The 10,869-nt window shown below is 40.0% G+C and overlaps 1 non-coding gene across 1 annotated transcript; it reads left to right on the forward strand.

Moving 5' to 3' along the window:
• The first annotated feature begins 4,028 nt into the window (after positions 1-4,028).
• Positions 4,029-4,136, forward strand: LOC130955435 (small nucleolar RNA R71). Its single transcript, XR_009076749.1, has one exon. It is a non-coding gene; the product is annotated as a small nucleolar RNA R71 (small nucleolar RNA).
• The last annotated feature ends 6,733 nt before the right edge of the window (positions 4,137-10,869 follow it).

Raw genomic sequence — 10,869 nt, forward strand, 5'->3', positions numbered from 1 at the left:
AGATCCTCAGTAACATGTCTCCTTTTTCATCATTCTTTCAAGAGCCAACATTCATGAACCACAAATTCAAGATACATATGCACTGTTTACACATACATTCAGAGAACAAAAATATTGCCACCACATCAAAATAATTAAACTATTATAAAATTCAAAATTCATGCAATTCTTCCTTTTTCAATTAAGCACATTTTTATTCAAGAAAGGTGATGGATTCATAGGACATTCATAACTTTAAGGCATAGACACTAAGACACTAATGATCATAAGACACAAACATGGATAACATAAAGCATAAAATTCGAAAAACAGAAGAATAAATAACAAGGAAATCAAGGAATGGGTCCACCTCAGTGATGGCGGCTCTTCCTTGCTTTTGAAGGTCCTATGGAGTGCTTGAGCTCCTCAATGTCTCTTCCTTGCCTTTGTTGCTCCTCCCTCATGATTCTTTGATCTTCTCTAATCTCATGAAGGATGATGGAGTGTTCTTGGTGCTCCACCCTTAGTTGTCCCATGTTGGAACTCAACTCTCCTAGGGAGGTATTCAGTTGCTCCCAATAGTTTTGTGGAGGAAAACTCATTCCTTGAGGAATCTCAGGGATCTCATGATGAGTAGGGTCCCTTGTATACTCCATCCTTTTCTTGGTGATGGGCTTGTCCTCATCAATGGAGATGTCACCCTCTATGTCAACTCCAACTGAATAACAGAGGTGACAAATGAGGTGAGGAAAGGCTAACCTTGCCACAGTGGAGGTCTTGTCTGCCACTTTATAGAGTTCTTGAGCTATAACCTCATGAACCTCTATTTCCTCTCCAATCATGATACTATGGATCATGATGGCCCGGTCTATGGTAACTTCGGACCGGTTGCTAGTGGGAATGATTGAGCGTTGTATGAACTCTAACCATCCTCTAGCCACGGGCTTGAGGTCATGCCTTCTCAATTGGACCGGCTTTCCTCTTGAATCTTGCTTCCATTGTGCGCCCTCTTCACATATGACTGTGAGGACTTGGTCCAACCTTTGATCAAAGTTGACCCTTCTAGTGTAAGGATGCTCATCTCCTTGCATCATAGGCAAGTTGAACGCCACCCTCACACTTTCTGGACTAAAATCCAAGTATTTCCCCCGAACCATAGTGAGATAATTCTTTGGATTCGGGTTCACACTTTGGTCATGGTTCTTTGTGATCCATGCATTGGCATAGAACTCTTGAACCATCAAGATTCCAACTTGTTGAATGGGGTTGGTGAGAACTTCCCAACCTCTTCTTTGGATCTCATGGCGGATCTCCGGATATTCACCCTTTTGAGTAAAAAGGGGACTTCGGGGATCACCTTCTTCAAGGCCACAACTTCATAGAAGTGGTCTTGATGCACCTTTGAGAGGAATCTATCCATCTCCCATGACTCGGAGGTGGAAGCTTTGCTTTCCCTTTCCTCTTTTTAGAGGTTTCTCCGGCCTTTGGTGCCATAATGGTTATGGAAAAACGAAAAAGCAACGCTTTTACCACACCAAACTTAAAATGTTTGCTCGTCCTCGAGCAAAAGAAGAAAGAAAGGAGTAGAAGAAGAAGAAATGAGGAAGAGGGGGAGGGTAGTGTGTTCGGCCAAAGGGGGAAGAAGTGGTCTTTAGGTTGTGTGAAAATGAAGGGTTGAAGAAGTGTATTTATAGGAGAGAGGGGGGTAAAGGTTCGGCCATTTGAGGGTGGGTTTGGGAGGGTAAGTGGTTTGAATTTGAAGGGTGAGGTTGGTGGGGTTTTATGAAGGATGGATGTGAGTGGTGAAGAGAAAGATGGGATTTGATAGGTGAGGGGTTTTTGGGGAAGAGGTGTTGAGGTGATTGGTGAATGGGGGAAGAAGAGAGAGAGTGATGGTAGGGTCCTGTGGGGTCCACAGATCCTGTAGTGTCAAGGAAAAGTCATCCTTGCACCAAATGGCATCAAAATCCACGTTTTGACCCATTTCTGGCGTTAAACGCCGGGCTGGTGCCCATTCCTGGCGTTTAACGCCAGGTTGTTGCCCTTTACTGGCGTTTAACGCCAGTCTGGTGCCCTTTTCTGGCGTTAAACGCCCAGAAAGGTGCCAGACTGGGCGTTAAACGCCCAACTGCTAGGCTGACTGGCGTTTGAACGCCAGCAGCATCTTCCTCCAGGGTGTGCTGTTTTTCTTCCTGTTTTTCATTTTGTTTTTGCTTTTTTCATTGTTTTTGTGACTTCTTATGATCATCAACCTACAAAAAAGATAAAATAACAAAAGAAAATAATTAATTATAAAACATTGGGTTGCCTCCCAACAAGCGCTTCTTTAGTGTCATTAGCTTGACAGAGGACTCCCATGGAGCCTCAGAAACACTCAGAACCTTGTTGAAACCTCCCAACACCAAACTTAGAGTTTGAATGTGGGGTTTCAACACCAAACTTAGATTTTGGTTGTGGCCTCCCAACACCAAACTTAGAGTTTGACTGTGGGGGCTCTGCTTGGCTCTGTTTTGAGAGAAGCTCTTCATGCTTCTTCTCCATGATGATAGAGGGATATCCTTGGGCCTTAAACACCATGGATTCTTCATTCACTTGAATGATCAACTCTCCTCTATCAACATCAATCACAGCCTTTGCTGTGGCTAGGAATGGTCTGCCAAGGATGATGGATTCATCCATGCACTTCCCAGTCTCTAGGACTATGAAATCAGTAGGAATGTAATGGCCTTCAATCTTCACCAAAACATTCTCTACAAGTCCATGGGCTTGTTTTCTTGAGTTGTCTGCCATTTCTAGTGAGATTTTTGCAGCTTGCACCTCAAAGATCCCTAATTTCTCCATTACAGAGAGGGGCATGAGGTTTACACTTGACCCTAAGTCACACAAGGCCTTCTTGAAGGTCATGGTGCCTATGGTACAAGGTATAGAAAACTTCCCAGGATCCTGCCTCTTTTGAGGCAGTTTCTGCCTAGACAGGTCATCCAGTTCTTTGGTGAGCAAGGGAGGTTCATCTTCCCAAGTCTCATTTCCAAATAACTTGTCATTTAGCTTCATGATTGCTCCAAGGTATTTAGCAACTTGCTCTTCAGTGACATACTCATCCTCTTCAGAGGAAGAATACTCATCAGAGCTCATGAAAGGCAGTAGCAAGTCCAAGGGAATCTCTATGGTCTCAGTTTGAGCCTCAGATTCCCAAGGTTCCTCATTGGGGAACTCATTAGAGGCCAGTGGACGTCCAGTGAGGCCTTCTTCAGTGGCGTTCACTGCCTCTTCTTCCTCCCAGAATTCGGCCATGTTTATGGCTTTGCACTCTCCTTTTGGATTTTCTTCAGTGTTACTTGGGAGAGTGCTTGGAGGAAGTTCAGTAATTTTCTTGCTCAGCTGACCCACTTGTCCTTCCAAATTCCTAATGGAAGATCTAGTTTCAGTCATGAAACTTTGAGTGGTTTTGATCAGATCAGAGACCATGGTTGCTAAGTCAGAATTATTCTGCTTAGAGCTCTCTGTCTGTTGCTGAGAAGATGATGGAAAAGGCTTGCCATTGTTAAACCTGTTTCTTCCACCATTGTTATTGAAACCTTGTTGAGGTCTCTCGTGATTCTTCCATGAAAGATTTGGGTGATTTCTCCATGAAGAATTATAGGTGTTACCATAGGGTTCTCCTAGGTAATTTACCTCTTCCATGGAAGGGTTCTCAGGATCATAAGCTTCTTCCTCAGATGAAGCTTCCTTAGTACTGTTTGGTGCATTTTGCATTCCAGACAGACTTTGAAAATCAAATTGACTTGTTGAGTCAATATTTTATTCTGGGCCAAAATGGCATTCAGAGTGTCAATATCAAGAACTCCTTTCTTCTGACTAGTCCCATTGTTCACAGGATTTCTTTCAGAAGTGTACATGAATTGGTTATTTGCAACCATTTCAATCAGTTCTTGAGCTTCAGTAGGCGTCTTCTTCAGATGAAGAGATCCTCCTGCAGAGCTATCCAAGGACATCTTAGATAGTTCAGAGAGACCATCATAGAAAATACCTATGATGCTCCATTCAGAAAGCATGTCAGAAGGACATTTTCTGATTAATTGTTTGTATCTTTCCCAAGCTTCATAGAGGGATTCTCCATCCTTTTGTCTAAAGGTTTGGACTTCCACTCTAAGCTTACTCCATCTTTGTGGTGGAAAGAATTTTGCCAAGAAGGCATTGACTAGCTTTTCCCATGAGTCCAGGCTTTCTTTAGGTTGAGAGTCCAACCATATTCTAGCTCTGTCTCTTACAGCAAAAGGGAATAGCATCAGTCTATAGACTTCAGGGTCAACCCCATTAGTCTTGACTGTGTCACAGATTTGCAAGAATTCAGCTAAAAACTGATGAGGATCTTCCATTGGAAGTCCATGGAACTTGCAATTCTGTTGCATTAGAGAAACTAATTGAGGCTTAAGCTCAAAGTTGTTTGCCCCAATGGCAGGGATAGAGATGCTTCTCCCATAAAAATCAGGAGTAGGTGCAGTAAAGTCACCCAGCACCTTCCTTGCATTGTTTGCATTGTTGTTGTTTTCTGCTGCCATGTTTTCTTCCTTGAAGAATTCGGTCAGGTCCTCTAAAGAGAGTTGTGCTTTGGCTTCTCTTAGCTTTCTCTTCAAAGTCCTTTCAGGTTCAGGATCAGCTTCAACAAGAATGCCTTTGTCCTTGCTCCTGCTCATATGAAAGAGAAGGGAACAAGAAAATGTGGAATCCTCTATGTCACAGTATAGAGATTCCTTTAAGTGTCAGAGGAAAAGAGAAATAGAAAGAAGAAGGAGAAGATAAATTCGAACTTTAGTTAGATAAGGTTCGAATTGTGCATTGAGAAGGAGTGGCACTCCATAAATAGAAGGATGTGGGAAGGAGGGAAGTTTATTTTCGAAAATCAAGTGAAAAATTTTGAAATTATTTTGAAAAACATTAATTAATTTTCGAAAATAAAAGTGGAAAAGAAATTAAGTGATTTTTGAAAAAGAATTTGAAATTAGAAATTAAGAAGATTTGATTGAAAGTTATTTTGAAAAAGATGTGGTTAAGAAGATATGAAAAAATGTGATTGAGAAGATATGATTTGAAAACTATTTGAAAAGATATGATTTTAAAAACAATTTGAAAAGATATGATTTTAAAATTGATGACTTGCCTAACAAGAAAAGATATGATTCAAACATTAAAAACCTTTCTCAACAGAAAAGGTAACAAATTTGAGATGTTCAATCAAATCATTAATTGTTAGTAAGTATCTTTTAAAAAGGAAAGAAATTGATTTTGAAAACATTTGATTGAAAAGATTTGATTTGAAAAAGATTTGATTTTGAAAAATTTGAAAAAAATTGATTTGAAAACAAAATCTTCTCCCTAGCACCATCCTGGCGTTAAACGCCCAGAATGGTATACATTCTGGCGTTTAACGCCCAAAATGCTACCTCTTTGGGCGTTAGACGCCCAACCAGGTACCCTGGCTGGCGTTTAAACGCCAGTCTGCCTTCTTCACTGGGCATTTTTGAATGCTCAGCTTTTTCTGTATAATTCCTCTGCAGTATGTTCTAAATCTTCAATTCTTTGTATCATTGACTTGAAAAGACACAAATTAAAAATATTTTTGGATTTTTAATAATCAAAATGCAACAAGAATCAAATAACAATGCATGCAAGACACCAAACTTAGCAGTTTGTGTACTACTGACACTAACAATATGAGAATGCATATGAGACACAAAAAAATACTTCAAGTCAATAGAATTCAAAGATTAGAACACAAAATATATGCATGGATTCGAAAAATATAACAAAGACATGCATTTGACACCAAACTTAAGATGAGACTCTAGACTCAAACAAGAAATATTTTTGGATTTTTATGGTTTTGTAATTTTTTTTGTGATTTTCGAAAATTTAAGTGAAAACATCAAAATTCTTAATGAGAATTCTAGGAATCAGTGCAATGCTAGTCTAAGACTCCGGTCCAGGAATTAGACATGGCTTCACAGCCAGCCAAGCTTTCAAAGAAAGCTTCGGTCCAAAACACTAGACATGACCAAGGTCAGCCAAGCCTTAGCAAATCACTGCTCCAACAGCAAGATTGATACGAAATCAACAAGCTCTTGTGGTGATAAGTTGAAACCTCGGTCCAATCAGATTAGACATGGCTTCTCAGCCAGCCAGATTTCAACAAATCATCATGAAACTCTAGAATTCACCTTCAAGAATTTCGAAAAAAAAATACCTAATCTAAGCAACAAGATGAACCGTCAGTTGTCCAGCCTAAACAATCCCGGGCAATAACACCAAAAATTTGATGTTGTTGCCGGATCTTGGCTCTGATGTTACCAAAAGCTTGCTCAAAACATGAACAATCCCCGGCAACGGCGCCAAAAACTTGGTCGGCGAAATTGTGAACTATACTTTTTCACAACTCTCATAATCCCTGGTAATGGCTCCAAAAACTTGGTGCGCTCAATACCATGGCATTACACAACTTCGCACAACTAACCAGCAAGTGCACTGGGTCGTCCAAGTAATAAAACCTTACGTGAGTAAGGGTCGATCCCACGGAGATTGTTAGTAATGAAGCAAGCTATGGTCATCTTGTAAATCTTAGTCAGGCAAACTCAGATATATATGGTGATGAACGAAAATAACATAGAAGATGAAGATAGTGATACTTATGTATATCATTGGTGTATGAGCTTCAGACAAGTGTATGAAGATGCCTTCCCTTCCGTCTCTCTGCTTTCCTACAGCCTTCATCCAATCCTTTCTTACTCCTTTCCATGGCAAGCTCGTATAGGGTCTCACTGTTGTCAGCAGCTACCTCCCATCCTCTCAGTGAAAGCGATTGCATATGCCCCTGTCACGGTCATAGCGGAATTCATCTGTCGGTTCTCAATCAGGCCGGAATAGAATCCAGTGATTCTTTTGCGTCTGTCACTAACGCCCCGCCCTCAGGGTTTGAAGCACGTCACAGTCATTCAATCATTGAATCCTACTCAGAATACCACAGACAAGGTTTAGACCTTCCGGATTCTCTTGAATGCCGCCATCAGGTCCTGCCTATACCACGAAGATTCCGGTTAAAGAATCCAAGAGATATTCACTAAGCCTCAGATGCTTGTAGAACAAGAGTGGTTGTCAGTCACTTTGTTCATGAGTGAGAATGATGATGAGTGTCACGGATCATTACATTCATCAAGTTGAAGAACAAGTGATATCTTGGACAAAGAACAAGCGGAATTGAATAGAAGAACAATAGTAATTGCATTAATACTCGAGGTACAGCAGAGCTTCACACCCTTAATCTATGGTGTGTAGAAACTCCACCGTTGAAAATACATAAGCATAAGGTCCAGGCATGGCCGAATGGCCAGCCTCCCAAAGATCTAAGATAGCATAAAAGTGAAGATAGCTACCAAAGTCTGCTAATACAATAGTAAAAGGTCCTATTAATAGTAAACTAGTAACCTAAGGTGTACAGAAATGAGTAAATGACATAAAAATCCACTTCCGGGCCCACTTGGTGTGTGCTTGGGCTGAGCAATCAAGGAAATTCGTGTAGAGACCTTTTCTGGAGTTAAACGCCAGCTCCCATGCCAGTTTGGGCGTTTAACTCCAACTTTTATTCCTGTTCCGGCGTTTAACGCTGGAATTCCTGAGGCCGGATTGCTTCGCGGGTTTGGGCCATCAAATCTTGGACAAAGTATGGACTATTATATATTGCTGGAAAGCCCTGGATGTCTACTTTCCAACGCCGTTGAGAGCGCGCCAATTGGGCTTCTGTAGCTCCAGAAAATCCACTTCGAGTGCAGGGAGGTCAGAATCCAACAGCATCTGCAGTCCTTTTTGGTCTCTGAATCAGATTTTTGCTCAGGTCCCTCAATTTCAGCCAGAAAATACCTGAAATCACAGAAAAACACACAAACTCATAGTAAAGTCCAGAAAAGTGAATTTTAAATAAAAACTAATAAAAATGTACTAAAATCTAACTAAAAGATATCAAAAACATACTAAAAACAATGCCAAAAAGTATACAAATTATCCGCTCATCAAGGAACGACCTCTGGTATAAGGAAGAGCCAGTTAGTGCCCCCTTTCTTAGCTTCTTCCCAGCAAGCTTCCTTTGGTTATTTTCTTGATTAAACTTGCTTGCTGGTAGTTTAGGGGTGGGATTGTTTGCAGTTGACCTTTTTCTCTTCATGAATGTTGTCCTTTGTAGCTTGGTCACAATCCTCTCTTTGGTGCTCTTGTCAGTTGCCTTCACTTTTTTATTCCAAGACTTGGTAATTGTGTGATTGTTGGAGTGTTCTCTTCACCAAAAGCCTCTTGAATTGGTGGTTCATTGAGCCTTTCATCCATGTAGCTTTCTGCTTCAATTGAGTGTGAACTTCCTTGATTGGCTTCCTCCCCTTCTTCTACATGATACTCCATTGAGTCCTTTGGGTGTAAAGTTTCATGTTCCTCTGTCACCTCAATTAGCTTCTGTGAATATGGAGCCACAGGTTCAAATACTTCCACAACCTCCTTCTCCATTAAAGCTTCATTTGGTATTGGAGCCTCTTTTCCTTGTTCTTTCGCTTCCTCCTTTGCACTCAACATCTGGTTTAACAGCACTTTTATGGAGGAGGTTTGTTGTTCTTCCTAAGATTTCTTCATATCTTTCAATCACAGATTCAAGTGTTAAGAGTCTTTGGTTCTGGAAGGTTTGTAGGGGTTGTGAGTTTTCATGTTCCCTTGTCATCTCAAGTGGCCTCTGTGGATATGAAATCCTTGGTTCATATACCTCTACCACCTCATTCTTCATCGAAATCTCACTTGATACAGGAGCTTTTTCTTCCACTTCCTACTCACAAATTGGTCTTCATCCTCAATGCTTGGTAATCCTAAGTTTCTCCTTATTTCCTCTAAGCACCTATCCATCTTCTTGAAGAAAGTTTCTTGTTCTTGTTCTTTCCAGGATTGTTTTTTTCTTACTAAGAATTGTTATTGTCTTTCCAAAAACTCCCTGGACCATTGAAGGTAATCTTCAACTGCTGGCACAAGAGATGAAAGTTGAGAGTAGTTTTGTGGACATGGATGTTTTGTGATGAAGTTGTTTTGAGGGGTATGGAATGAATTTTGTAAATATTGAAATGAGTTTTCTATATGGTGAAATGAATTCTGTGGCTGGAAAAATGAGTTGTATTGATTTTGGAGGAAACTTTGTGTTGAGGCATAGTCAAATAATGAAGAACTTTCAAATGAGGAACTGGGAGGTGAGGTTGGACAATTTTGCATAAAAGAGTTGAAGGTTTGCTCAAGTGATGATGGTTCTTGATAAGTGGAGTATGAACTATCAAATGCTCTCTGGTTTTGCTCCTCCCATTCACAATGTGAGTCATTGTTGAATTCATCACAATGTTGATCATTTTGTGGTATTGGGGAGCAATCTTGCATGAATGTATTGTCAGCACGATCAAATGATGATGTCTCTTGATTAGCAAAATATGGATCATTAAGATCTCTTTGGTTTTGACCCTCCTAACCACAGCATGAATAGTTGTCATAGCAATATGAGTCATTTTGTGGCTCTGGGAGGTGTTCATACTCTATCATCCCTTGTTGATACTCCCATCCACCATTAGGATAATGACATGAATCATTTTGTGGTGTTGGGTGGTATCTCATGGAATTGTCTTGATTATTTTGTGGCCCTGGAGCATATCCCCATTGGTTGGATTACTCATAATCTGTCATTTCTTGGTGATATTTCCAGCCATCATTAGAATAGTCATTTGGTAATGGTAGGCAATATTCCATGAAATTTTCTTGATCAAAAGATGAGAAAAACTCCATTTGAATTTTATAAAACACAATCACCAAAGAAAATTAAAATTCATGTCTCAGATGAGAATTTCTTAGTGAGGCAAAAACACAAAAACCTAAGTATCAGTAGATAACAAAGAATTAAAAGGACAAAAACAAAGAAAATGCTTAATCTAGACTTATCACCCACTTAATCATTGTTGATCTAAATCAATCCCCAGCAATGGCGCCAAAAACTTGATGATGGAAAAATGATTTCCACACAAACTCACCGGCAAGTGTACTGGGTCCCATCAAGTAGTAAAACTCACATGAGTGAGGTCAATCCCACGAGAATTGATGGATCAAGCAACTTTACTTAGGTGATAAATTTAGTTAAGCTAACAGTGGTGAAGTGAGTGAAATTGAACTAACAGAATGTAAATTACAGGAAATGTAAAGTGCAGAATGTAAATCGTATCAAATGTAAAGGGATTGGGTGCTGGGAAATTAAAGGAAACAGAAATAACAGAAAACAAGATTTATTAGGGATTGGAGATATCATAATCCACAATGAATCAAATGGGTCTCAACTCCTTTCTCAATCATATGAGTAGATCTATGGCGGATTGAAGTTGATTGGATCCCAATTCCTTGGCAATCCAATCTCTCTAATCACAATCAATCTCGCCAATTCCTTGATCCAATTATCATGAGAAGAGGTGAGGTACATGTCTCTCAAGTAATAACCCACACTAACTCTCAGGATCTCAATTCCTCCCGAATGGTGTTGATCAAGAGAGTAGTGAAGAATAGAGCCTAAGTTCTAATACTCATGATTCCCCTTCCAAGGCTCACACAAACATTCATAGATTCAAACCCTCTTCCGGAGTGAATGAATCATCAATCAAAACAAAGGTTATCCAATAGCTACACAAATGAATTGAGGAGAAGAAGAAGTTCACTCAATCATGTGAATTATAATAGAGTTCCTCCCCTAATGAGGTGGGGTTAATGGATCATTGCTCTAAGAACACTTGCAGGAAAATTAAATTGCATGAAAGTAAAATTTCAGAAAAGGAAATTTCAGAAGAG

This window comes from Arachis stenosperma, chromosome 1, assembly GCF_014773155.1.
Source record: "Arachis stenosperma cultivar V10309 chromosome 1, arast.V10309.gnm1.PFL2, whole genome shotgun sequence".
Taxonomy (NCBI): Eukaryota; Viridiplantae; Streptophyta; class Magnoliopsida; order Fabales; family Fabaceae; genus Arachis; species Arachis stenosperma.